General features: G+C 41.5%; 1 long non-coding RNA gene across 1 annotated transcript; it reads right to left on the reverse strand.

Moving 5' to 3' along the window:
• Positions 21,414–27,126, reverse strand: LOC110262004. The gene is made up of 4 exons (XR_002346488.1): positions 26,290–27,126; positions 25,679–25,825; positions 22,168–22,273; positions 21,414–21,638 (listed from the first exon to the last, which is right to left on the reverse strand). It is a non-coding gene; the product is annotated as an uncharacterized LOC110262004 (long non-coding RNA).

Consider the following 27,241-nt stretch of genomic DNA (forward strand, 5'->3'; position numbering starts at 1 on the left):
CTTGTGAGGAAACTGAAACTCAGGGAGGTCAAATGACTCACCCACAGGCACACTTCTAATTGGTGGATGGAAAAAGATTTGAATACATCTCATCACTCTCGATCCAGAGTGTCTTTTTACTACTTTCTGTTCCTGGGCATAAAATCATCATTCTATTTTTGTGCATACCGTTATAAAAAATAGTAATAAAATACTATTTTTGTGCATTTCTAAATATTTGACATATTCGATTCTGCTCATAGTCTTTCACTTCCTTAAAGATTTCCTTCTCTCAAAGAAGTGTTTTAAACCTCAACACTCTCATATTCATTGATTTTATTGCAGATCAAATTCTGTGGTAACAAGGTTCCCAGAAATCTGTGTGTGTGTGTGTGTATATATGTATTTTTTTCCTTCAGAAGCTAACCAATAGCTCAGTCAAAAAGAAAGAGAAATATATTCAATTTCGCCATTTTTTTTGGTTGTACCTGTGGCATGCAGAAATTCCTGGGCCAGGGATTGAACCCATGCCATAGCAGTGACTGGAGTCACAGCAGTGACAATGTTAGATCCTTAACCTGCTGAACCACACAGGAACTCCAATCCTGAACCTTCTTGAACTTATTGATGCCTGTGGCAGAACTAGGAGAGAGACTGGTATATTAATAAACTTTCACTTAAAATGTCATAAAAACAGTTATGTTAATAAGAAATATAAGAATATATTATTGTTATAAATACATACACATTAACAATACAAAATATGCAGACAAAGAAAAACTCCACATTGTCTTATACCTCATGCGACCATCCCACTTTCCTCTCCAGATACACCCATCATTAATAGTTTGGGGTATTTATACTCCCAGACTATTTTCTGTATATTTATACACATGCAATGTGAAGGTACAATGTATATGTTTTACCTTTACTTTATTCAGTCATTTCATGATATTATATTCTTTTAATTTTGTTATTTTTATTTATTTTTATTTTTTATTTTATTTTTTTTTTGTCTTTTTGCCTTTTCTAGGGCCGCTTCCTGCGGCATATGGAGGTTCCCAGGCTAGGGGTCGAATCGGAGCTATAGCCGCTGGCCTCTGCCAGAGCCACAGTAACACAGGATCTGAGCCGCCTCTGCAACCTACACCAAAGCTCATGGCAACGCCAGATCCTTAACCCACTGAGCAAGGCCAGGGACCGAACCCGCCACCTCATGGTTCCTAGTGGGATTTGTTAACCACTGTGCCACAACGGGAACTCCTATTCTTTTTATTTTGATGACACCTATAGCATATGGAAGTTCCCAGGTCAAGGATCAAAGCCGAGCCATAGCTGCAACCTACACCACAGCTGCAGCAATGCTGGATTCTTAACCCACTGCACCACAGTGGAAACTCCTAGTGTTCTCTTACTTAACAACATAGTTTATAAATCATTCCATACAGATACCTATAGGTCAAACTCACTTTCAAAAACTGATGGGTGGAAATCCACAGGATGTGTGAACCACTATTTAGTCCATCATTTTCATGATGTACATTTGGATTATCTTAGAACCCTGCTCTTATGGATAGAGACCCAGACAATAACTACCTTTATACCTCCTTAGACAGCACTGCAAACATGTGGGCCTCACAAGAAGCTAATAAAGAAAGTGATGACTTTCCAGGAGTTCCCTGGTAGCCTAGCAGTTAAGGATCTGGCATTGTCACGGCTGTGACCCAGGTCATTGCTGTGGCACAGTTTCGATCCCTGACCAGGAACTTCCACATGCTGCAAGTGTGGCAAAAAAAAAAAAATGGGGGGGGAATGACATTATAATAAACTATCATGGAAAAGAATATATATAATAATAAATATAAATAAATAAATAAAATATATTTATACGTATGTATACACACACTTTGTGTATCACTTTGCCGTACACCTGAAACTAACACAACATGGTAAATCAACTGTACTTTAATAAAAATATTTAAATAATATTTAAAACAAACAAAAAAAGCAGAGTACCACCGTATCAGCCGAAGAAGGCAAATCCAAGGTATTGATCAAGGTGAATAGACACGGGTATATTTTTAGTGTTATTATTTCAGAGGATAAACTGGACACTCACCGCGCTTCACCCTAGTGGCTGCAGGAGGGTGGTGTTTGGCTTGGCGGAGTCCAGGCCCTGGGCTCTCTCAGTGGCGATGCTCAGGTTCCTGTCGTTGTGATGAAGACTTGAAATGCTCTCACCCCTTTGCTGTGTCGTGGGCCATGACGGAGCTGGTTGTAGTTCAGAGCACAGTGACCAGTTCTCTTATCGCATGTTCATTGCTGCCCTGTCTAGTGGTTCACCACGGGGGTGACCCCAGGCTCCCTTCTCTACTTCCGTTGCTTCCATCACCAGCAACTCCGTCATATTCTCTCTCTCTCACCCAAATCACTCTCCATCTGAGCCCGTATTCAATACGGCCACTGGACGAAGCGCTTGTGCCTGGTGGTCTTATTGGTCAATGGAGAGATGAGCCCCTGTGGGTCTTATCAGCTGTGGCCAGGGAAGCATAACCACAGGATATCAAGTTGGCAAATTAAGGAATTTCAAAGAGGGAGCCATGACGGACATCCAGAGGCATCTCAGAACAGAATCACAAGTGCCTCTGGAAAGGGCATCCTGCTAAAACTTTGGTCTAGAAATTCCTCATCAGTGTTTGCAACCTGCGGGAGCCATGGAGAAAGCCACATAGATGCCATCAGATTATCATGTGCTTCTTAGAGAAATAAATAACCTGAACTGAAGCATACTTCCGGTTGTCAATTTTCTATAAGCACCCTGGGACTCAATGACAAGCTTCAGGATCGATATGGTCCTCTGACAGCAAACTGATTGTTCCAGCAGAGACCTTTAATGAAATTGTTCATGGTATTAAAAAACAACCATCTCCAGCATATTACAATGACAATGGCAGGACCTTGTGAAGACAAAAAGCAAAGCAACTTTCCTGCTTATTTCTTTTTGAAAGCACCAATCGCTAGCCAGGAAGCCGTCTTGTTAATTAGCTGTTAATTATTGAGACAGCATGTGAAATGTTTATTAAAGAGCTGTACCACCGACAAAGAAGAGAACTCAGAGCAAGAGACAACTGAAGCGTAAAAAAAGGAATGGGTAAGCTTTTACCCAGCTGACTGGCACCTAGGAAATTCTAGAAACTTACCCCTCTGGTAAGAAATGAGTGTTACTGTAGAAATGCATATTAAATAGACCACAATAGATGAAGAGATAATAGATACACAGAGCTGGAAGGAGCCATCTTCCTTCATTTTATAGACTGGGAAACACATGTGACAGAACATAAATGAAATGCCCAACGTTGCCTTTCTAGTTGGTATAACAAGAATCAGTTCAGCCCGGAGAACACATCACTATCAGGCCCTGGGGAAAGGTGAGTGTTGGTTCATTTAGTCTGGATCTCCTATTCATAATCTCTGCTAGAGTTCTTCACCCTCAAAAGAGGTTATAACAGATATAGTCCAAGCAACACCCTGAAAAATGTAGCCTTAATCCTGCATATCACTTTAATCCTGTTCTGTTACTGTACAACCAGACCATGCTACTTTTGCTGCGTTACAAATTTATACTTTAAAAATAAATTTTGGTGAGAATTATATTGTGCCATTTATTTATTATCATCATTTTTTTTTTTTTTTTTTGCTGCTGTTAAAAGTTAATTTGGTACAGGCATGTATTTCAAATATATCATAGTTTTTGTAATCTTTCTGGGCACTTAAAATTGTTGAAGTTTTTTTTCATTGCAAATATAACTTACTTTTATTTTTTTTTGAGGTGTATGTAATTGACACACACTACTATACTGGCTTCAAGGGTACAACATCATGTTTCAATATGTGTATATGTTGTAAAATGATCACCACCATAAGTCTAGCTAACATCTGTTACCATACATAGTTACAAAATTTTTTTCTTGTGATGAGAATTTTTAAGATCTATGTTCTTAGCCATGTTCAAGTAGGACAGTCACCATGCTGCAGTTTACAGTCTCATGACTTCTTTATTTTGTAACTGGAAGTTTGGAACTTTTGCCTCCTTACCCATTTTGCCCACCCCTCCCACCATCATTTCTTTTTTAAATGTTCTGAAATCTCCAAAAAAGGAAGTGGCCCAGGCCTCTGAAAACCTCTTAAGGTCTTGTTCACTTCTCCACATTCTTTCTTTGTGAAATATAACTTTCATAAGTAATTTAAGTTTACAGAGAGTCAGGTTGTAGTTTTGTTTCTTTTCTTTTGGCTGCACCTGTAGCATATAGAAGTTCCTGGGCCAGGGACTGAATTTGAGCTGCAGGTGGGACCTGTGCCACACAGCTGTGGCAATGCTAGATCCTTTACCCCCTGAGTCAGGCCGGGGATTGAACCCCCACCTCAGCAGTGACCTGACGTGCTGCAGAGATAACGTCATATCCTTAACCTGCTGCACCACAGTGGGGACTCCAAGTTGTAGTTTTCTTAAATGCAAGTGTCCTAGTCCATGTGAGCTGTCATAATGGAATACCACAGACTGGTAGCTTATAGACAATGAACATTTATTTCTCACAGTTTTGAAGGCAGGAAGGTCCAAGATCAAGGCACTGGCAGACTCAGTGTCTAGTAAGGACCCACGTCCTGGCTCATAGTTAGCAGCCTTCTCCTGTGTCCTCACATGGTGGCAGGGGCAAGAGAGGTCTCCAGGATCGCTTCTATAAGGACACTAATCCCATTCATGAGGGCTCCACCCTCAGGACATAATCATCTCCCCAAAGCCCCACCTCCAAATGCCATCACCCTAGATGCTAGGATTTAACATTCAAACTTGGGGGCGGGAGGTGATCACAAACATTTAGTTTGTAGCACAGGGCATTCTGCGTTGCACATCTATAGAGTTATCATATGGGACACAGAATATTGCTGTCCATCTCCTCGTTGGTGTGACCTACCGGGATGCTACTACTGATACTCTTAGGAAAGAGCCGTTTTATTCTCTATATTGGCCATGGTGATCTTTTAGGGGGCAGCTCTATAACATGCCTTCAAGCCTATTCCCATGCACAATCATATTTTAACTTTATATTACAGGTAAAAAAAAGTTAAAGTAGGAGTCAAGTAAGGATGTTGATAAATACACTTTTATCCTCCTTTGGAAAGTTGTGTAAAACATTGTCTTCCATCCTTGCCTTCTGCTTTCAGAAGCTGTTAGGAAGCATTGCTGGATTATGTCAAATGTATAATGAAAAGCTACGGAGGCTCTATCAAGCATAAGAGAATTGATTGGAAAGATGCAGGGTATTCTTGAGGAAACTCTAAGTCCGCTATATTGACTCCATTATGTGGTGCCAGGGGTTTAGCCCCACCGACTCAGCCAATACTTCTCTTTTTTAAATTTATTTTTATTATTATTTTTATTTTTAGGGCCACACCTGCAGCATATGGAGGTTCCCAGGCTAGGGGTCTAATCAGAGCTGCTGCTGCCAGCCTACACCACAGCCACAGCAACACCAGATCCAAGTCTCATCTGCAACCCACACACAGCTCACAGCCATGCCGGATCCTTAACCCACTGAGTGAGGCCAGGGATCGAATCCACAACCTCGTGGTTTCTAGTTGGATTCCTTTCCGCTGCACCACGATGGGAACTTCCTTCTCTTCTTGTCTCATTCCTCTTCCAGGTTTTATTGTGTGGACTCAGCGTTTCTCAAACTTCAGCCTACATAAAGATCACCCGGAGGACTGACAGAAAAGGCAGAACAGCCAAGTTCCCAAAGATTCTTATTCACTAGATTTGGGGTGGGTCCCAGGGATCTGCCTTTTTAAGAAACACTGTAGACATTTTTGTTGCAGTCATCCTAGAACCACACTTGAAAAACCCTGATCTGCCCTCATTTTCTCATCAGCTCCCTTGGAGGGGTGCATGTCATTGTGTCTCCGAATTATTGGCTTTATCTCTCCATTTGGGTGATTCACTTGTGTAATAGCTTGACTGATGCCCCTTCTCACCCAGCCTGACTCCCAGGATTCACCTCTCCTCTCCTTGCAGGAGGAGGGAAGGAGACTGGAGAAAAGCAGAGCCACATCAGAATCCGTCCACCAGTGGAACTGCTTTTCTAGAATCACTTGAATCACCCATGAAACTTCTTTTAAATGAGCCTAGGCCAATCCTGAGGCCAATCCTGGAACCAATCCTGGTGAATTAGGGTTACAATCAAGTGAAGAATTACTATTCAGAATCGAAAGCTATGCCTAACTGTAATACCTATCATGACGGACATTCTGGCTTGAATTATAAATGCATCTAAGGCTCTAGATGGAGAGTTTCAAAAATATTCTCTGTAATGATGGTGATTTGCACAGGAAGGCTGTGCCAAAATGGACACACGGCTACTTACAACCTCCTTTTGCTTTAATTGGTCAGGCAGCCATTTTTACTGGTTGAGTCTCTTTGATTGGTTGGTACCTTCCTATCCCAGTTGATAAATATTTGCACTACTGGAATCAGGATAGAAGTTTTCTCTTAAGAGACGAAATTCTTGCAACGATCTCAAATCTAGTTTTTTTTTTTTTTTTTAAGTCCAATCTTGTGAATTAGTTGTCACACTTTGTAAGTCATATAAGTCATATAGTTCACATTCTAAGTAAGGGCTATGCTGATTATTATGTGTCCTATAACATTTATACCAGGCATTAACGCCTTATGGGCTTCATGCATGAAAATCTCCATGCAATTGTGCCCACTGTTACTGGCATGGCCTCCCAAACCATGCATAAGGCTGATGATTTAGATCCCAAAAAACTCCAGCAAAAAGATCTTGGCCATATCCTAAGCTTGGTTTCCTACAGATGGTACTCTGCTGATTCATTTCCTCATGGGGCACTCGAGCTGATTGTTTTATTCTTTCGAAGAATGTTATAAATTGCAGTTTGCTTACGATTGGGTGATGAGGGGGTAGGCTGGGGTTTACAGTTGAGAAAGATCACTTCAGCTTCTAATAAGAAACGTATGATTTAGGTTCACTGACTAGGCTGAGGAAGTATTTATAAATACACTCAGCCCCCACCTACACCCCATCCCTGAGTTCTGCATCCTCAGATTCAACCAACCATGTATCAAAAATATTTGAAAAGAAATTCCAGAAAGTTCCAAAAAGGAAAACTTCAATTTGCTGGGCACCTGCAATTATTTACATAGCATTTACAATTATTAGGTGCTATAAGTCATCTAGATGTGATTTAAAATATATGGGAGGATGTGAGTAGATTTTATGCAAAAACTATGCTATTTTATAAGGGGACTTAAGCATCTGTGACTTGGGTACTTGTGAAAATCCTGGAACCAATCCTCCACAGATACAAGGGATGACTTTAATTATATGTCTGGGTATCTGTGTGTGTACATAGCTACATTTGCTTTTAACCACACAAAGAATTTAAATTAAACATAAAATAATTATACGCTTGGTAATGCAGAAGCCAATATACCATTACAAAAATTGGTTTTTAAACTCCAATTTAGGGAGTAAGAGGCGTGGTCAGTTCTCTGTCTTCATCTCACCTGACACATCAGTGATGCGCTTGGCAAAACTGATACCTTCCTTCATTTTGCTTTTGGAATGTCACATTAGATTTTTCCTCCAACTCCCCAGCTGCACCATCTGTTAGTCCTCTTTGTTTATTCCTCCTCTTCAGCCCCACCTCTTAGTATCGGGGGATTAGGGCTTCATCTTTGGACCTCATCTCTAGTTATATTCACTTCCCCAAACAGATATCCCATTGCCCAGTCAGCATGTCCCCTTGGACGTCTAACAGACTTCTCAAACCAAACTTGTCCAAGACAGAACTCTTAACTTACAACCCAATATACTGTTGTTTTTTTCATCTTAGTAAAAGGCAACTCCATTATTCTCCTTGCTCAGGCCAAAACCTCAGACTCCTTACTGACTGCTTTTCTTCTTTCATACTCTATTTTGAATCCACGTACGAATCCCATTGACTCTTCCTCAAAGGCGTGATTTGCCAGCCTCAAAACATCCATCGCCTTCCTGGTCCAGACGTCTGTAATTTCTCTACTTTATTATTGCCATAGCTTAATTTCTAGACTCTCTATTTCTTCACCACCCCATCCCTCCATCTCTTATCAGTACAGTAACCAGAGTGATCCTGTTAATTCCAATCGTGTCACTTTTTTGCTCAAAATCCTCTAACAGTTTCCCAAATCACAAAGTCTCTTTAATTGTTTCTAAGATCTATCCTTCTCCATCATCCCTAACCTCATCACCAACACTGTCACATCTGTTCATTCTGTTCCAGACCCACAGGCTCCTCTGCCATTCCTCCAACATACCAAACATTCTGCCACCCCAGTGTCTTTGCATGTTCTGTCTCTTTACCCTGGAAAGCTCTTCTTCCAGATTCCACTTCCTCTCTGCCTTCAGCTCGTTGATCGATCAAATGTCACCTTCTCAAGGAGATTCTCCCTGATTATCTTATTTAAGGTGAAATTCTCCACCCCACCCCCTGCAATCTCAATCCCTCCCCGCTTTGATTTGTCTTCATAGTACTTATCACCAACTGACACAGTTTATTTATTTGATTGCTGTCTGTCTCTCCACACTTAGAATTAAGATTCATGAAAGTAGCGGCTTTAGTAGGTTTTGGAAATTAATATTTTTTTTTCAGTACCAAGAACAATGTGCATGGTAAATATTCAATAACTCTTTGTTGAAAAAAGTAATGGTGTATGACAATTAAAATGCCAAAGTACATAAATTAAATATATATACTGTGGTAGCCAGTCTCCAAGATGGGCCCCAATGATTCTCAGCTCCTGCTCTTGTGTAGTCTCCTGCCAACACTATATCAGAATTAGTCTGTGTGACCAATGGCATATGTGGTAGTGTGTAACTTCGGAGAGTAGACTATAAAAAATAGTACAGTTTCCACCTTGCTGTCTTGGATCACTCACCCTGGGTTAAGCCAGTGCCAATATCATGAGAACACCCAGCTGCACTATTAAGTGGGTCACATGGAAAGTAATTGAGACTACCACACAACAGCCCACACCATTCTGCCAGCCATGTGAGTGAATCATCTTGGAAGTATATTCTCCAGCTCCAATCAGGCCTTTACATCACTGTAGCCCTGGCCAACATTTTGACCACAATCTCATGGGAGAGCCCAAGCCAGAACTACTCAGCTAAGCTATTCCCAAATTCTTACAGAGACGATGTGAGATTTTTTTTTTTAATAAATATTTATGGTTGCTTTAAGCCATAAATCTTAGGTAAATTTCATATGCAGAAATAGTAACTAATACAGATTTTTGACTTGGAAATAGGATGTTGCTGGAACAAAACCAAAAAATGTGGGGGAAGCTTTGTAATTAAACAGTGGGTAGAAACCAGAAGGATTTTGAGGAGTGTTAAGTGACGTTCTAAAGGATTTTGAACAGAGTGTCAGCAGAAGCCAGTGGATTTGGAGGTTCCTAGCAAGCGATTAAGGAGAAGTGAGGAAAATGTTAATGAACACAAGAGACAGAGAGGCCCTTGCTTTTAGTGGCAGAAAGTTTAGCAGTGCCACTGCCTGTGATAACATAGAAAGAAGAAAATGTACCTAGTGAACTGTGGGCCTAGTTAAGGAGATTTCCAGGCAGATAATTCAAAGTGCTGCCTGATTTAGCCTTGCTGGAAAATGTGAGCAAAGACAAATAAGCTAAAAGGGAAATTAAAAAAAAAAAAAAAAAAAAGAGCCAGGAATTTCTGGATTTGAAATCTAGCCTCTCTAGATGTCAAATGATACTAAAATTTAGAAATGGCCTGGCAAAAATCAAATCCAAAGCCTTTCCGGAAAGCATGGTATAAAGATGAAGGCATGAGTGTGCCTGTAAAATCCTTAGTAAGGTCTAGAAAGATCTTAGGCAGTAACTTAGGGAATTATTGAGTCAAACAATGGGGCTTCTAACAAACTTAAGGGTGATGTCCCTGAGCAGTCTCAGCAGAAGATCAAGATATAGAAAAGCATATCTCACAAAGTTTTATGGGTGTGATTTGGACTAACGCAGTGACTATCAATAATATTTGTAGGTGATCCACAAAGTTTTAAGAGAATAGTATTGACAAAGCCATCTCCAATCTGGACTGAAAGAGACAAAGACAAAACAAGATGACAAAACAAGCTTTGGACCCCGAACTTTATAGGCAATAAGAAGTCTGAGAAAGCTATAAACAATTCATGGGAAAGGAAGAATGCCTCAGAGGGCAAAACCATGAGACCAGATGGTGAAGTCGGTAGCCACAGAGAATTCTTACCAAAACTTGACTCCCAATCAAGGAATTACCAACAAATGCCCTGCTGAATTTCAGAATTTCCATGGACCAGTGACTCTAGTGTGTTTCTTCTCCCGATGTGGTTTTTCTACATCTGTGCTACAATTATATGTTGGATTTGGAGGCACTGGGGTGAGCACAGATGACTTCATAGGCCTTCAAATAAAGAGAAATTGTACTCAAGGAATAAGACTTGAAAAGACTCATGCACCTAATTTGATGATAAGAGTCTAGGCTTTGAGCTGATCCTATGATGAGATGAGAGTTTGGGGCCCTTGAAAAGGAGTGACTATATTTTGCATGTGAGAGGGCATACTTAATTCAGAAGATGGACTGTGGTAACCAATCTCTAAAACAACCCTCAATTATTCTCTTCCGAAATTCATGCTCTTGTGCAGTCTGCCCCCTTCCACAGTGAACAGGGGCTCATCTGTGTAACTAATAGAAATATTTTGAAAGGATTTTTATATGACTTTAGTGAACAGGCTATAAAAGTCTTTGCAGGAGTTCCCATTGTGGTTCAGCAGGTTAAAGACCTGACATAGTATCCGTGAGGATGTGGGTTCAGTCCCTAGTCTCCCTCAGTGGGTTAAGGACCCAGTATTACCATAGGCTGCAGCGTAGATTGCAGATGAGACTCAGATCTGGCGTTGCTGTGGCTGAGGCATAGGCTGGCTGCGGCAGCTCTAATTTGACACCTAGCCTGGGAACTTCCATACGCCATGGGTACAGCCCTAAAAAAGGAAAAAAAAAAAAAATGTATCAGTTAATTACTGCTACGTGACAAGGGACTCAAAAGTTAGTGATTTAGTAAATTAATTTTTGACAAGGATTTTAAGATGAATCAATGTGGGAAGAATAAACTCTTGAACAAATAATATTAGGAAAACTAGAAATCCACATCTAAAGAGAGAAATTGGATCCTTCCCTCACACCATATGCAAACTTAGATCAAAGACCTAATGTAAGAGCTAAAACTGTTAAGTCTCAGAAGAAAACATAGGGGTAAATCTTTATAACCTTGGATTTGTTATCAGTTTATTCGATATAACACCAAAGTACAAGGAACACAAGGAAAAAAAAAAGATAAATTGGATTTCACTACAGTTAAGAACTTTTGTGCATCAGAAGTTCTATCAAGAAAGTGAAAAGACAACCTACAAAACGGGAGAAAATATGTGCAAATCATATACCTGATAAGGATCTAGTAGTATCCAGACTTTGTTCAGGACTCTTACAACATAACAATAGAAACAAAAACTAATTTCAAAAATAGCCTACTTGAGTAGACATAGACTTTTCTCCAAAGATACGCAGATGGCTAACAAGCAAATGAAAAGATGCACAACATCATTAGTCATCAGGGAAATGAAAGTGAAAACCATAATAAGATACTACTTCAAATCCACTTAGATGGCTATGAGAGGCTATGAGAGAGAGAGAGAAATAAACAAGCGTTGCTAAGGATATGGAGAGAGGATGTGGAGAAATTTGAGCCCTCTTGCATTACCTGTGGAAATGCAGAATGATGCAGCTGCTATGGAAATGCATTTGGTGATTCCTTAATAAATTTTTTTATTCATTTTAGGGCAGCAGTGACCCAGCGTGTTGCAGCGACAATACAGGATTCTTAACCTGCAGCACCGTAAGAGAACTCCTAATATTAAAAAAATTTTTTCTTCTGTTTAGGGTCAAACCTGTGGCATATGGAAGTTGCCAGCTTAGGGATCCAATCAGAGCTATAGCTGCTGGCCCACACCACGGCCACAGCAATGCCAGATCCAAGATGCATATGTGGCCTATGCTGCAGCTTGTGGCAATGCTAGATCCTTAACCCAATGAGCAAAGCTCCCCATGGATACTAGTCAGATTCTTAACCCACTGAGCCACAGTGGGAACTCCTTTAATAAATTCTAGTCCAGGATACAAACCCAAAAGAATTGAACACAATTGAAAAATAGTTATTCAAACAAAAACTTACAAATTTCCATAGCAACATTAGTTATAATAGCCAAAAGGTAGAAATAACCCAAAAGTTTATTAATTGATGAATGGATTAACAAATATACATTCATACAATCAATATTATTTGGCCATAAAAAATAGTGAACTACCCATATATGCTACAACAAGGATGAACCTTGAGACCATCATGCTAAATGAAAGAAGCCAGATACAAAAAGCCATACACTGTATGATTCCATTTATATCTAGAAATATCTAGAATAGGCAAATCCATAGGCACAGAAATCAGATGAGTTGTTTCCAGGGCCTGGAGGGAGGGGATTATGGAGTGTGACTGCTTAATGGATACAAGGTTTCCGATGGGGTGATGAAAATATTGCTGAACTAAATAGTAGAGACAATTGCTCGAAGCTGTGAATATATTAATACCACTGAGTTGTACACTTTAAAATGGTAATTTTACTTTATATAAAAACACAACAACAACGTGGCTTAAAACAACAGTGATTTATGAATCATTATGGGCTTTTCTTCCATTGATTTCACCTGGGCGTATCCACGTATCTATGTGCACCTGGAGGCTCCAAAGGTAGATTGGAAGGTCCAGCCAGGCTTGCTCAAATTCCTGGCAGTGCTTCTCCATGTAGCCCCTCAAATGTCCATTGTCTAGACTGGTTTTTTTACGTGCCTGTCTCAGGGCAGCATTGTCAGTAAGCTATAAGCTTTGTGATGCTTGGGCCTGGAACTCACACATCTTCCATCACATTCTCTTAGTCTAAGCAATTTGCAACTCTGGCTCAGATTAAAGGAGGGGAAAATATATATCACTTCTTAACTAAAAGAGCAGCGAAGTCTCCCTTTACGGATGGCATGAAGAGAGAAATTATTGCAGAAATCATTGAAAACAATCTTCCACAAGCAGCACTGACCTCATTCTCATCTTCGAATATCTGTTTCATTAGATTTCTATTTTTTAGTCTAAGACAAATGATAGATTGAAAGCCAAATGGCTGGGCTTAATTTAGGTAGCATTTGAGGAGCACATTTGTGATAAATGTACCTTTTTCTAGATTTTGGCTTAAAGCAACTTATATTTTGGGGATTCTGTTGCATCCTTTCTTGCTTCTGGACTCCAAAGAAACCATAGTGCTTCTCCATGCTCTTATAACTTTAGACTGCCTTTCAGTGGATTTCTGAGTTGCAGAAACTCACTCACACACTCTCACTATCATAATATGTACGTTATTCCTATGAGAATAACAATAATTTCAAAAGTTATCTGATTGCATAATTAGAGGCCATTTTTCTTTGAGTTCAGAAATGGCACTGCCATGGCCATCTTTCTTTTCCAAGCCTACCTCTCATGCATCTTCCATAAATTATTGGTGATCCTTCAACAATTGTTAAGTGAATGAATGAATCCAATAAATATTGTGTATATTTGAATAATGCCAGCAAGTTTTCAGTTTATGAAAGAGTGGTCTGTTGTCAATTAGAAGAAAAACAGGAGTTCCCGTCGTGGCGCAGTGGTTAACGAATCTGACTAGGAACCATGAGGTTGCGGGTTCGGTCCCTGCCCTTGCTCAGTGGGTTAACGATCCGGCGTTGCCGTGAGCTGTGGTGTAGGTTGCAGACGCGGCTCGGATCCCGAGTTGCTGTGGCTCTGGCGTAGGCCGGTGGCTACAGCTTCGATTCAACCCCTAGCCTGGGAACCTCCATATGCCGTGGGAGCGGCCCAAGAAATAGCAAAAAAGACAAAAAAAAAAAAAAAAAAAAAAAGAAAAACAGAGTAAGGAGAAGCAAGTTACAGGAAATGTTAGATCAAGGAGATTTCTTCAGCGGGGGCTGCTGTGTATTTTATTTTCTGTTTGACCTTGCCGTTATGCAGAACACTGAAATAACTAGGTAATACATTCCCCTGACTAAATGCAAGTCTGAACATACTATCTGTGAGTGACATTATTTTTTTTTTTAAAGGAGTCTGGGAATAAGAGTCTTTCAGTTTGGTCTGCAGAGTTGTTAAGTGGTGGGACTTTTCTAGAAGGACTCCAGGCTCAGACATCTAGAAGCCTAGAGTGAAGTACTGAGGAACAAGAAGAGGTGGATCCCAGCTACAACTTCACACTCGTATTTTCAACAACAAAAAAATTAAGAGTTCCCATAGTGGCTCAGCGGAAATGAATCGGACTAGCATCCATGAGGACCCAGGTTCGATCCCTGGCTTCACTCAGTGGGTTAAGGATCTGGTGTTGCCTTGAGCTGTGATGTAGGTCACAGACAAGGCTCAGATCCCTCATTGCTGTGGCTGTGGTGTAAGCCGACAGCTACAGCTCTGATTCAACCCCTAGCCTGGGAACCTCCATAGGCTGGGGGTACAGCCTTAAAAAGACAAAAAAAAAAAAAAAAAGTATTAGCTCTACTGTATTTGTTCCTTGAAAAAAATTGAAGTATAGTTAATTTACGATGTTTCAGGTGTACAGCAAAGTGATTCAGTTATACATATAAATATCTCTGTGTACTCTTTTTCAGATTCTTTTCTGTTATAGGTTATTTCAAGAATGTGGATCTTCTTGGAACAAGGATGTACTGCAGAGCCCAGGGAACTATGTTCAACATCTTGCACCCGCACTTTTAAACTCTCCAAAGTTGTCACCGCGATGAGATGAGCTTCGTTCAAATACTTCTCTTGCAAGTACCCTCCAAGAAGGGCCCCTGTGATCAAATCTCCGAGTCAGAGGAGGGATGTGGAATGCCCCAGGGTGATAAAAACAGATCTGACTTGTAACTTTGGCTTCCCCCTCAGCAAGTGATGAGAATGAAGACAGCAGTAGCTGAACAGCTCTCTCACTTCCTCTCTATTTGAGGAGGACTGTGAGAATTAAGAGTTGCTCAGAAGGCAAAGCGGCAGTGATGCTCACAGAGGGAGGACTTGAGTGCCATCTGTGAAGTCTGGCCAAACACAGAACGTGCCTAAATCAGCTAGACTGGCTTGGTGTTCAGGCAGCTCACAACCTCAGAGCTTGAGGTTGACTAGAATCCTTTCTGCTAAGGAATGCTGAGGGCAAGGGGAATCCCTGCCTCTCCATTTGCATACAGATTTAGAAGGAAATGCAGATTTGATCATTTGGTTTCTGTGTAACTTTAGAGTCAAAATGAAACTAGAATGTGAATACTAGAGTGTGTGAACCTTCTGAGTATGAAGCTGGACTGCTGTGGCACATAGAAGTCGCAATGTATTCGAGTGCCTTCCGCATAGACATTGTCCTTGTAAGAAGTGCAACGAGGACCAATGATGCTCAGACCCTAGGTTCTGTAGGATCCACCAACCCATTGTTTGTGTACAAGGGTGTATGGATCAGCAATATTCATTGCACATTCCTTTTGTGTTTGCATTCTAGTCCTCTGTGAATGGATTTACTAAAAAAATATTTTCCAAGATTTGAAGTGTTGATTCTATTCTATGGTGGAGTTATCATACATCATCATTAAAACAGATTGAACAGGAGGAAGACTAGGCTACCAAACACAACCACTGTTAACTTGCATATACCAGGTTCACCTAAGTGATTTCCACTTAACACACCCTTCAGATTAATGAGTGCAACCACCACTCTATCGGTAAAGCCTATGTCTGATGCCCTCAGCCAGCTTGACATGTGCCAGTGGTATTGTCAGAGTGTGTCTGGGCATTTCTTCCACCAGTTGTGTTGTCTGCTTACCAGGAGTCAGTTTTCTTTTAAAAAGCTTGCAATTGAAAATCTGTAATGTGGAGTTCCTATTGTGGCACAGTGGAAACGAATCCAACTAGTATCCATGAGGATGTGGGTTCGATCCCTGGCCTCACTCAGTGGGTTGGGGATCCAGCGTTGCCGTGAGTTGTGGTATAGGTGGCAGACACGGCTCAAATCCTCCGTTGCCATGGCTGTGGTGTAGGACCAGCAGCTGTAGCTCTGATTTGACTCTTAGCCTGGGAGTCTCCACATGCTGTGGGTGTGACCCTAAAAAAGCAAAAAAAGGAAAGAAAAGGAAATTTGTAATGTATTAGGAATTATGTAAAAACTGTCAAAAGAACAGTCTTAAAAAAATTTGCTTTGAAAAGACGTAATAAAGATGAGGTATGCCAAAAAAAAAAAAAAATACTGTCAGATTAGATGGTGAAAAGCAACTGTAAAAGACTGAAAGCAAATTATTAAAATGTAATAGGATTTGCCCTTAGTGTTTTTAAATTCTTGCTTCATTTTAAAGAAACTGGAAGATTATAGCTGATGCACTAAGGGTGAGGACTGAATAGGTGAATATTTTTATGTTGTGATTAATAATGAGAAATATATATTTGGTTTTCCATTTTTGGCTCCTAAAACCCTTGGAATTTCCTAAGTGATGAGAATGATAAAGGTGGCTTTTGTTACATTAATGAGAAGACTTTGGAAAACACCTGCATAACCTAAGAATGGGGGCTGGTTGGGAGAACCAATCGAGTGATTAGAAGGTTGCAACTTTCCATCCCATACCCAGAGCACCCGGCAGAAAAGAGGGGCTAAAGGTTGAGTTCAAGCACAAATGGCCAATGATTGAATCAATGATGCCTATGCAAGGAAGCTTCCATGAAACCTAAAGGAGGGGGTTTGGAGAGCTCCCTGTTGGTGAAGACTGGATGCCTGGGGAGAGTGGTGCCTGGGGAGGGCATGGAAGCTCTGTATCCTTTGCCCATATCTGGCCTCATGCATCTCTTCCACCTGGCTGTTCCTGAGCTATATCCTTTTATAATAAACTGGTGATCTAGTAAGGAAAGTGGTTCTCTTGAGTTCTGTGAGCCACTCTAGCAAATTAATTGAACCCAAGGAGAGGGCCATTGGGACCTCCTGTCTATAGCCAGTGGGTCAGAAGCACTGGTAATGGCCTGAGGTTAAGATTGGCATCTGAAGTTGGGTGTATGTAGGCTGTTTTGTGGATCCCTCAACCTGCGGGACCTGACATTATCTCCAGGTAGATCATTTTAGAATTGAGTTGAATGGAGAGTTCCCACTGTGACTCAGTGGTAACAAGCCCGACTAGCAACCTTGAGGATGTGGGTTCAATCCCTGGCCTTGCTCAGTGGGTTAAGGATCTGGTGCTGCCGTGAGCTGTGGTGTAGGTTGCAGATGGGCTCCAATCCTGAGTTGCTGTGGCTGTGGTGTAGGCCAGCAGCTGCAGCTCCAATTCAACCCCTAGCCTGGGAACTACCATATGCTGCAGGTGCAGCCCTAAAAAGAAAAAAAATAAATAAATAAAAGAGAGAGAGAGAGAATTGAGTTGAATGGTAGGACACCCAGATGGTGTCTAAGAATTAATTTCTTGGTACCAAATCTAACCTATGGATGTTGGAATTGGTACCAGAATCCTTAGTTGGTGTCAGAATTGGAATCGGTGGTCAGAGTGGGATCAGAATCAGAATCATACTTAGAAAATGCAAAATGAGGAGTTCCTGTGTGTCTCAGTGGTTAATGAACCTAATATCCCTAAGGACGTGGGTTCAATCCCTGGCCTTGCTTGGTGGGTTAAGGATCCAGCATTGCCGTGAGCTGTGGTGTAGGTCACAGATACGGTTAGGATCCTGTGTTGTTGTAGCTGTGGTGTAGGCTGGCGGCTCCAGCTCTAATTTGAGCCCTAGCCTAGGAACCTCCATATGCCAGGGGTGTGGTCCTAAAAAGACAAAAAATAATAATAAAATAAAATAAAATGCAAAATGAGTGGAGACATTTATCAAGAATTTTAGGCCCAAAGCCAAAAAAAAAAAAAAAAAAAAAGGACAGAAATTTAATAAAAACCACACATACAAAATATTTATGTTTCAACACTGGAGAATTTCTACTAATCTTGTCATAATAACTCAATTAATTATTAAGTAGGCGGCATTGTTAACCCCATTTTACAAATGAGGAACTTGAGACAGAATGACTTGAAGTTCCTTAATCTAGATTATCCAACTGGTAAATAAGAGTGCTGACATTCAAATGCAGGATTTAGCTCTTAGTCCTTCTTCATCCATTGTTTTATACTAGCTCTCAATTCTAGAACAAAAGACAAGTATTTTAGGTAAGAACAACATTAAGATATGTTTATACCATTAAAAATGTTTTATTAGCAAAATATTTAATCCTCTACAGAAGTAAAAGAACATGACCAGCTTCCATGTACCCAACGCTCATCTTCAACAATGATCAATTCATGGCCAATCTTTATTGCATCCATCGCCCATTCACTTTCCCCCTGCTCTTGAAATATATTACAGTGAATCCTAGAAATCATATATTTTCATCCACAAATATTTCAGAAAGCATCTCTAAAAGAGAAGACTTCTTTTTTAAATCTTATTTTTAATATAATTTTTTTTTTTTTTTTTTTTTGCTTTGCTTTTTAGGGCTGCACCCATGGCATATGGAAGTTCCCAGGCTAGGGGTCCAATCGGAGCTGTAGCTGCCGGCCTACACCAGAGCCACAGCAAGGCTGGATCTGAGCTGCGTCTGCCAACTACACCACAGCTCACGGCAATGCCAGATCTTTAAGCCACTGAGTGAGGCCAGGGATCGAACCCGCAACCTCACGGTTCCTAGTTGGATACGTTTCCACTGTGCCACAATGGGAACTCCGTTATTTTTAATATAAATGTTGTTGGAGTAGAGTTGACCCACAAAGTTGTGTTAGTTTCAGGTATACAGCAAAGTAAATTAGTTCTCATATACATATGTCCTTTCCTTTGCAGATTCTTTTTCCACATAGGTTATTATACTGTTATTAAGTAGATTACCCTGTGTTATACAGTAGGTCCTTGTTGCCTCTCTACTTTATATACAGTAGTGTGTATTATGTCAATCCCAACCCCCTATTTTATCCCTCCCCCCATGTTTCCCCTTTGGTCACCATAAATTTGGTTTCACAATCTTTGAGTCCATTTCTATTTTGTAGCTCTTTTATATCATTTTTTATTAGATTCCACATGTTAGTAATTTCATATGTTATTTGTCTTTGTCTGACTAACTTCACTTAGTATGATAATTTCTGGGATCCATCCATGTTGCTGCAAATGCCATTATTTCATGCTTTTTATGGTTGAGTAATATTCCATTGCATACATGTATCACTTTATTCATTCCTCTGTCAATGGACTTCTAGGTTGCTTCCATGTTTTGGCTACTGTAAACAGTGTGCAATGAACATTGGGGAGCATGTATATTTTCAAATTATGGTTTTCTCTGGATGTATGCCCAGGAGTGGGATTGCTGGATCACATGGTAGTTCTATATTTAGTTTTTTAAAGAAATCTACATACTGTTCTCCAAAGTGGTTGCACCAGCTTACATTCTCACCAACAATTTAGGAGGGTTTTCTTTTCTCCACACCCTCTCCAGCATTTGTTTTTTTATAGAATTTCTGATGATGGCCATTCCGACTGATATGAGGTGATACCTCATTGTAGTTCCAATTTGCATTTCTCTAATAATTAGTGATGTTGAGCATCTTTTCATGTGCTTTTTTGTTGTCTGTCTTCTTTGAAGAAATATCTGTTTTGGAGAAATATCTGACCACTTTTTAATTGGGCTATTTTATTTTATTTGGTGTAAAGCTATGTGAAATATTTGTATATTTTGGCGATTAATCACTTGTTAGTTGCTTCATTTGCAAAGATTTTCTCCCTTTCTGTGGCTTTTTTAATATATAAATTTTACTGGTAACAGACAAGACTTCTTTTTATTTTATTTTTTTACTTTTTTGTCTTTTTAGGGCCACACCTGTGTCCCAAGGAGGTACCCAGGCTAGGGGTCTAATTGGAGCTGTGCCAGAGCCACAGCAACACAGGATCCAAGCCGTGTCTTTGACCTACATGACAGCTCACAGCAACGCCGGATCCTTAACCCACTGAGCAAGGCCAGGGATCGAACCTGAAACCTCATGGTTCCTAGTCGGATTTGTTAACCATTGAGCCACGACAGGAACTCTAATACTTCTTTTTAAAAGTATAACTACAATATCATCATTATACTTAAAAAAGGAACAATAATGCCTTAATTTAATCAAATATCCAAGCAGTATTTTAATTTCTCTGGATTGTTTCAAAAACATTTTGAGGGATTTTTCCTCCAAATGGGATGCAAATGAGATCATTGCTCTTTTAATCTCTAAGCCCCCACTCCCCCTCTTTTTCTTGCAATTTATGTGTTGAAGAAACCAGGTCCTATGTCCTATAAAGTTTCCCACAGTCTAGATTTTGCTAATTTCATTCCCTATGGTGTCATTTAAAGTATTTCCCTGTCTTAACACATTTCTTATAAATCAGGAGTCACATATAGAGGTGCCACCTGATCCCAGCTTTTTTTTTTTTGTTTTTGTTTTTTGGTTTGAATACTTCAGAGATGCTGATGCAATAATTCCATCAGGAAGCACATACTGTCTGGCTAATGTCTTTTTCTGTAACATTGGCATCCATTGCTTAATCTGTTATTCTATCAGGGGTTAAAAATGGGGCTAATCAACTATTTCTGCCTCATTTATCATCTGCAGTATTTCCATAAAGAGAAAATTTCCCTCGTCTACAATGTAGTTACCCTAAGATTTATACAATGTAAATGCTTAATTCTTCTCCTCTCTTTACCAGTTGTCAAAATAACAGTTATTTCCTAGTTTGTCTAGAGGGACCAATGAGGTTTTTATTCCCCTGAGTAATTTTAAACCTATACATTGAACAATATTGATGTGTTTCAACACAGCACATTTACTGATTCTCAGATTTATTTTCTTTAGGCGAGGGGAGACGCTGACATTTGGCTCCTGAGTCCTCCCTATACCGGTTCCCTCATCTTTGAGAACTTCCTTGCTTTCCATTATGACAAAATAAATGTTCCAGGCTCACGCTGTTGTATGTAACCTTTTTTTTTTTTTTTTTTTTGGTTTTTAGGGCTGCAGGTGTGGCATAGGGAAGTTCCCAGGCTAGGAGTTGAATCAGAGCTGTAGCTGCTGGCCTACGCCTCAGCCACAGCAGTGCCAGATACAAGCCGTGTCTGGGACCCACACCAGAGCTCATGGCAACACCGGATCTTTAACCCACTGACCGAGGCCAAAGATCAAACCTGTGTCCTCATAGATACTAGTCTGGTTCATTACCACCGAGCCACGACGGGAACTCTTGTGTGTAATATTTTCAATGACATCTCTCCATATTATCCTTTTTCTATTTTTCAATGAGCTGATCGAAAGCCAGGAGACAGGGTTGTTGAGGCTTGCTTTCTGGATTCCTCTTCCACGGTTGACCTTGTTTGCTATGTGACTGAGCAGGTTCCTTAATGCACTGCCTCAGTTCCTTCATCTCTAAAATGGGATCACAATAGTTGTATTTAGCTCAAGGTGATGCTTCAAGGATAAACTGAGTTAATGTGTGTGAATCAGAACAGTACCCAGCACATAGTAAAAACTCAATAAATGTTAGTTATTTTTATTAGGTCTAATAAGACTGCATTTCATATATAATTTCTCTGAATTCTTTCAAGCAAGTCTGACACAGTCATGATCATATTTTTTTTATGTATATGTTTCCTGATTTTTTTCCCATAACATGAGCATTTTGTACTATTTAACAAACACAAGGTCCAAAAACCATGTAGAACTATTATGCGACGTATACCATCATCTACTAACTTACAAGCTCTCCCCAAAGAACGGCTCATTTCCATTTGTTCTCTATTATAAATAACACAGCAGCGAATATCTCTGTAAAGAGAGGTTTTTGTGTTTCTATTGTGCTCAGCAATTCTTGGCAGCAAATCTCGAAGAGTGAAATGATCATATAAAAGTTATGGCCAAATTTATTTCCCGATGGCTGGGAAGGATTCATATTTACCTTGAGTTTTTAGCAGGGTTTCAAAAATGTTTATAAAATGCCACTTCTTTTTTATGTTCTTTTCCAAAGTCCAATGACAAAAACCAGCCGTTTAAGTTGATCGGCTCTATTGAAAAGAAAGAATGATTTGGTCACAATCTCTGGACTGTCCATGTGTAATAATGTTAGCCTGGCCTCTTGAGTCAAACCAGTGAGACTGGGGGAAATTTGGCTGCCATAGCCCTGAAAGTGGTGAAAAAAAAAAAGAAAAAGAAAAAAGAAAACCAGCACTGTGAGTAATCTAGTAATTGGGTTCTGCCCTCTTCTGAACTGACTTGAGACCGCAGTCACGTGAGACAACCACCAAAAGATGGTAACAGCTCAGCAAGGGTGACTTGGGCTTGACGAGCATGCAGCCAGCTGGGTGGGAAGCCAGCTTGGCTCTTTACAGGGCATGCTGTGTACCCTCTGGCTTGGCTGAGGGCAAGAAGGGGGCTGGAATCTGACACCCACCCTGCCTTGCAGAGGGGCTTCCCAGAGGGGCAGCTTTTGCAATTGATCCGCCCACAGGAGGTGTCACTTTCGAATTCACAATAAGGCTTTGTGTGTGTGCCAGATGTGACCCTGATAATCCCTCCCAGTGAGGAGCCTTCAACTTGACAGAGAGGGAGCAGGAGAGTGCGCCAAACTGCTGCTTCGCCGCTGTCAGCTTCTGTGGCTCCTTCCCTGCCTCCATCTGTAAAACTTGGCTCATGGATTTCAGAGACCTGCATTATAACGTCAGGTGACGGTTCCCCCCAAGGTTGGGGACCCCTGGGTGCCTTACCTGAGCCACTCCTGAGCCCGACAAAACTCCCTTCTCAGCGGCTACCCCCTCTCAACTAGCTCTCTTCACTTTAGCTGAGCTTGTTGCCTAATGGTGAAGCCACAGACACTAAATGAGAAAGACAGAGATTTGAAGTCTGCCTTCACTGATACTATCTGTGTGAATTCATGCTTCTCCCCACCTGCAGAGGCAGATGAAAGCATCCACGTCCTACCTTGCAGGGAGGCTGTGAGGATTAAAGGAGATGCTGCATATAGGGGCCCTGGCCTGCACATTTACGGGACCTAATGTGAGCTCTCCCTGTTATTGCGCCACCTCCCCCGCCACCCCCCAGTCCAGTTTTTCGGTAAGGGCTGTTTCTTTCCCTTGTGGGGGGAAATCTTCTACGCATTTGTGTCACGCAGTCTTGGTTCTGGCATTGGCAGGCTCCGTGTAGCAGGAATGGGAAAAAAACAAAGTGCTCCCTGTTGAAAGGTACAGACTGGTTGCCACCTTCCCCAGCTCCTCCTTTCTTCCTTCCCTAAGTGGGATTCTGGGCATCTCCTTAAGCCTCCTGCCCAGCTCACGTGCGCCTACCTCTCTCCTGTCAAGGACAATGAGTAAGTCAAAGTTCCTGTGAGCACTCCCTCTGGTAAACTGGTTCTTGGTATTTGAAAGGAGAGAGGGAATAAGGAAGACCTTTCGAGCCAGAGCTCTGGCTTAAGTGCTTCCAGCCCTCTGGCAGGAGCAGAAGGTACCTGGCCTCACCCAGCCTTGGGGAGACCCCCTCCCTCCCATCATCTGTTTAAAATGAAAGGTTTGAACTTTCCTGCTGCTCCTCTCTTGGCTTCTCTTGTGGAAGGAGAGAGAAGATGAGATGGCAGCCAAATTGTCTCTCCATTCCAAGAGAACATTCTAGATTCAAGTCCTGTGTTGGAGTGGGAGGGCAGGGGGCTGGAGTCAGAAGACAGAGCTCCAGTCCTGGTTCTGTCTTTCTTAAGCTTTGTGAATTTGGGCTAGACCTTTCATCTTCAGGAAAAGAAGTAGGTCGGCATAAGCATGGGGGCCACGACCACTCATGAAGTGGCTTTGCCAGACAAATAGGAATCTGATTAAAGCATTAGCTCCAACTATCAGTTTATAGGAAGCACAGAGGATGGAGGAAAATGTTAAATGACACCACAGGGATATGAGCAGCAAAATCCAAAATGTGAGAAATTTTACAGGGCCAATGACTCCACTTCTTCAACAAATGAATGACAACAGGAAGGGGACCTTATATCAACCAAACGCAAAGTGGGGACTTTTTAAAAAATTGAGGTATAGTTGATTTACAATATTATGTAAGTTTCAGGTATACAACATAGTGATTCACAATTTTTAAAGGTTATTTATAGTTAATATAACATATTGGCTATACTCTCTGTGCTGTACAATGTATCCTTACAGCTTATTTACTTTATACATAGTAGCTTAGTGCTCTTAATCCTCTATCCCTATCTTGCCCCTCCAGACTCGCATCTCCCCACTGGTAACCCCAAGATTTATTTTTATATCTGTGAGTATCTTTCTTTTTTAAATTTTTGGTTTGTTTTAATTTTTATATTCCATATATAAGTATATCATACAGTATTTGTCTTTCTCTGTCTGACTTATTTCACGAAACATAATACTTTCCAAATCTATCCATGTTGTTGCAAATGGCAAAATTTCACTCTTTTTTATGGCTGAGTAGTATTCCACTGTATGTGTAATCTCCTTTATCCATTCATCTGTTGATGGTTACTTAGGCTGCTTCCATATCTTGGCAATTGTAAATAATGCTGCTGTGAACATTTGGGGTGCATATATCTTTTCAAGCTAGTGTTTTTGTTTTTTTCAAATATATACCCAGGAGTGTAATTGCTGGATCATATGGTAATTCTACTTTTAATGTGGAGACTACCTTTGACTCCAATTCAAATAAACCAACTATAAAAATACATTTATGGGACAGTCTAAGATAGTTGGGACAGTTGGGACACTTGATGGTATTAAGAAATTACTATTATTTTCTTTAGATATAACATTGGTATTACGGCTACATTAAGAAAGTCCTTTTTTTTTTTTTTTCTTCTTGTAGATACCTATTAAGATATGCACAGATAATAACAGGATGATGTGATACAGAAATATGTCTGAGAGTCAAGATAATCTAATAGTGGAACAGTGGACGGGGGAATGGATGATGAAACAGGACCTGTTTCATATTGATGATTATCACAACTGGTTGATGGGTTTATGGGGGCTCATTATAATCTTCTCTCTAACTTTATGCATATTTGGAATGGTCCATTATAAAATGTTAAATAAAAGAATATGGGCTTTGGAGAGAGGAACTGCCTTGAACTACCTTTTCTTGGCCAATTAACTTTTGATTCAGTTTCCCAGTGAAGACAAATACAGCAGCTGCATCACAGGATGGTTGTAGGTGTAAGGAAAGCACCTAGCACAGTGCCTGGAACACAAGTGCCCCATCAATGTTAGCTCTCATTATTAATAATGTGTAAGAGGTTGGACTCATTAATTTCTACAGCTCTTCCCATATGAAAGGGTGTCTGATTCCAGCCCATTTCCATCACAGCTTAGCCCTCTTTATTTTCTCTACTACTCCACATTCTCCCTTCTGGAAACTCTAACTGTTTATAAGGTTCACCTCCCTTTGCCCAGGGCATTTGGACACTTTACCTGGGTAGCCAGGTGTCACTTCTATGAGGTGTGTTGGACGAATTCCTGGATTGGCAGGTGCAGGTTTCTGATTTCCTCACCTGCTCACTCACTATCTGCCTCTTTTTCTGGTTGCTTCCTGTCAGCCGAAAGGAGTGCTCTCAGCTCCTGGAGGGTGGAGAAGGGAGAATGGGAAGCAGTTACATCCTGACTCCATTCCCTCCTCAACCTCCCCCTGCCTGGAGAGAGGAGGGGGCCAGGGTTGGAATGGGAGGTGGCGGGCAGTGGGGGATGGGCAAGGCACCAGACCTCTTGTTTGTAATGTGGGGACAATAATTCCATGTTTTTATTAATATAGGGCCATGATTGAGTACCGACTCCCGAGATGGACCACCAGTGCTAAAATCTCAGCTCAGTAATAGCATTGACCTCACAGGAGTGCTGTGAGCCTTAAACTGAACACCGCCTGGTGCCCAGAAGGCACTCAGTGAACGTGGGCTGTTGGTACAGTCTTCACCTCTGCCGTCACCTTGCACAGTGTGTGTTGAGAGCTCTCTCTCCAGGCTGGCACCCCACTTCGGGCCTTCTGTCGGCCCCAGTGAACTCCCATGCCAGCCCTGGGGTCCACTCACCAGGAGGTGGGGTCAGTTCGGAGTCCAGTGGGTGTCACAGACTGGGGTCAAGCAAGGAAGCCAGATCCTTCAGATCTTTCCTTTACCCCAAGGCAGTGTTGGAGCAAATTACTTCCTCGGGTGGCCTGGGCCAGGGGAGGAGAGAGGAAGGGGAGAAACAGCCCACGGGGTGCCACACGGGGCTGTCGTAAGGGATCTCCCCCAGGAAGAGCAGAGATGGCTGTTCCACTGGGAACACGCCTGCTTCTCCCAGCCCTGCCTGGAAAACACATCACCCCACCCTGATTACACCCGCCTCCTCCTATAGGCCCCACGTGCCTGTGGATCAGGTGAGGGGCCCGCTGTGTGGTGCCTGGCGCTGTCAGTTACTCCCCAGTGTGCAGTGGCAGCCTAACACCTCAGGGCTTCTGGCTCTGAGTCATTACTCAGCACTGGATGGAGCCCAAGAAACGTGGAAAACAAGAATGCCAGGAAGCAATGAGAAGCCAGAATCACAACGGCAAAACTTTGGGGAAAATAGGTCCTTGGTCTGAGCCTGGGTGGGGGGCTTGATGTCAGCACCCACAGCCTGGGGGGCACTCCATTCTCAAGCGCATCCTGCAGAATTGCAAGGGGCCACGTTTGGTCACTGAGCTCTAAGGCATCAGATCTGCTTCCTGCCTCGAGAGCCCACACTAATACATACATGTATCTCCTCACCCCCTGCCCCCACAAACCCCCTGACCATGGGGTTGCAGGCAGGGAACTTTGCAAGGACAATCAGCCCTTGTGTGCTCTCCTCTGGGTGTTGAGAAAGATGTGGAATGGAATTCATTTCGTGGGGATTTCCAGGTGCCGAGCCGCTGGAGCATGTCTGAGCTGAGCTTGGCTGCTCTCACCTGCCTGACGAGGGGCGGGGCCAAGCCACACCTGGTCCTGCCAAGTCATGGGTCCAAAGTGTTTGTCACAGCGT

Source organism: Sus scrofa, chromosome 8, assembly GCF_000003025.6.
Source record: "Sus scrofa isolate TJ Tabasco breed Duroc chromosome 8, Sscrofa11.1, whole genome shotgun sequence".
Classification (NCBI taxonomy): Eukaryota; Metazoa; Chordata; class Mammalia; order Artiodactyla; family Suidae; genus Sus; species Sus scrofa.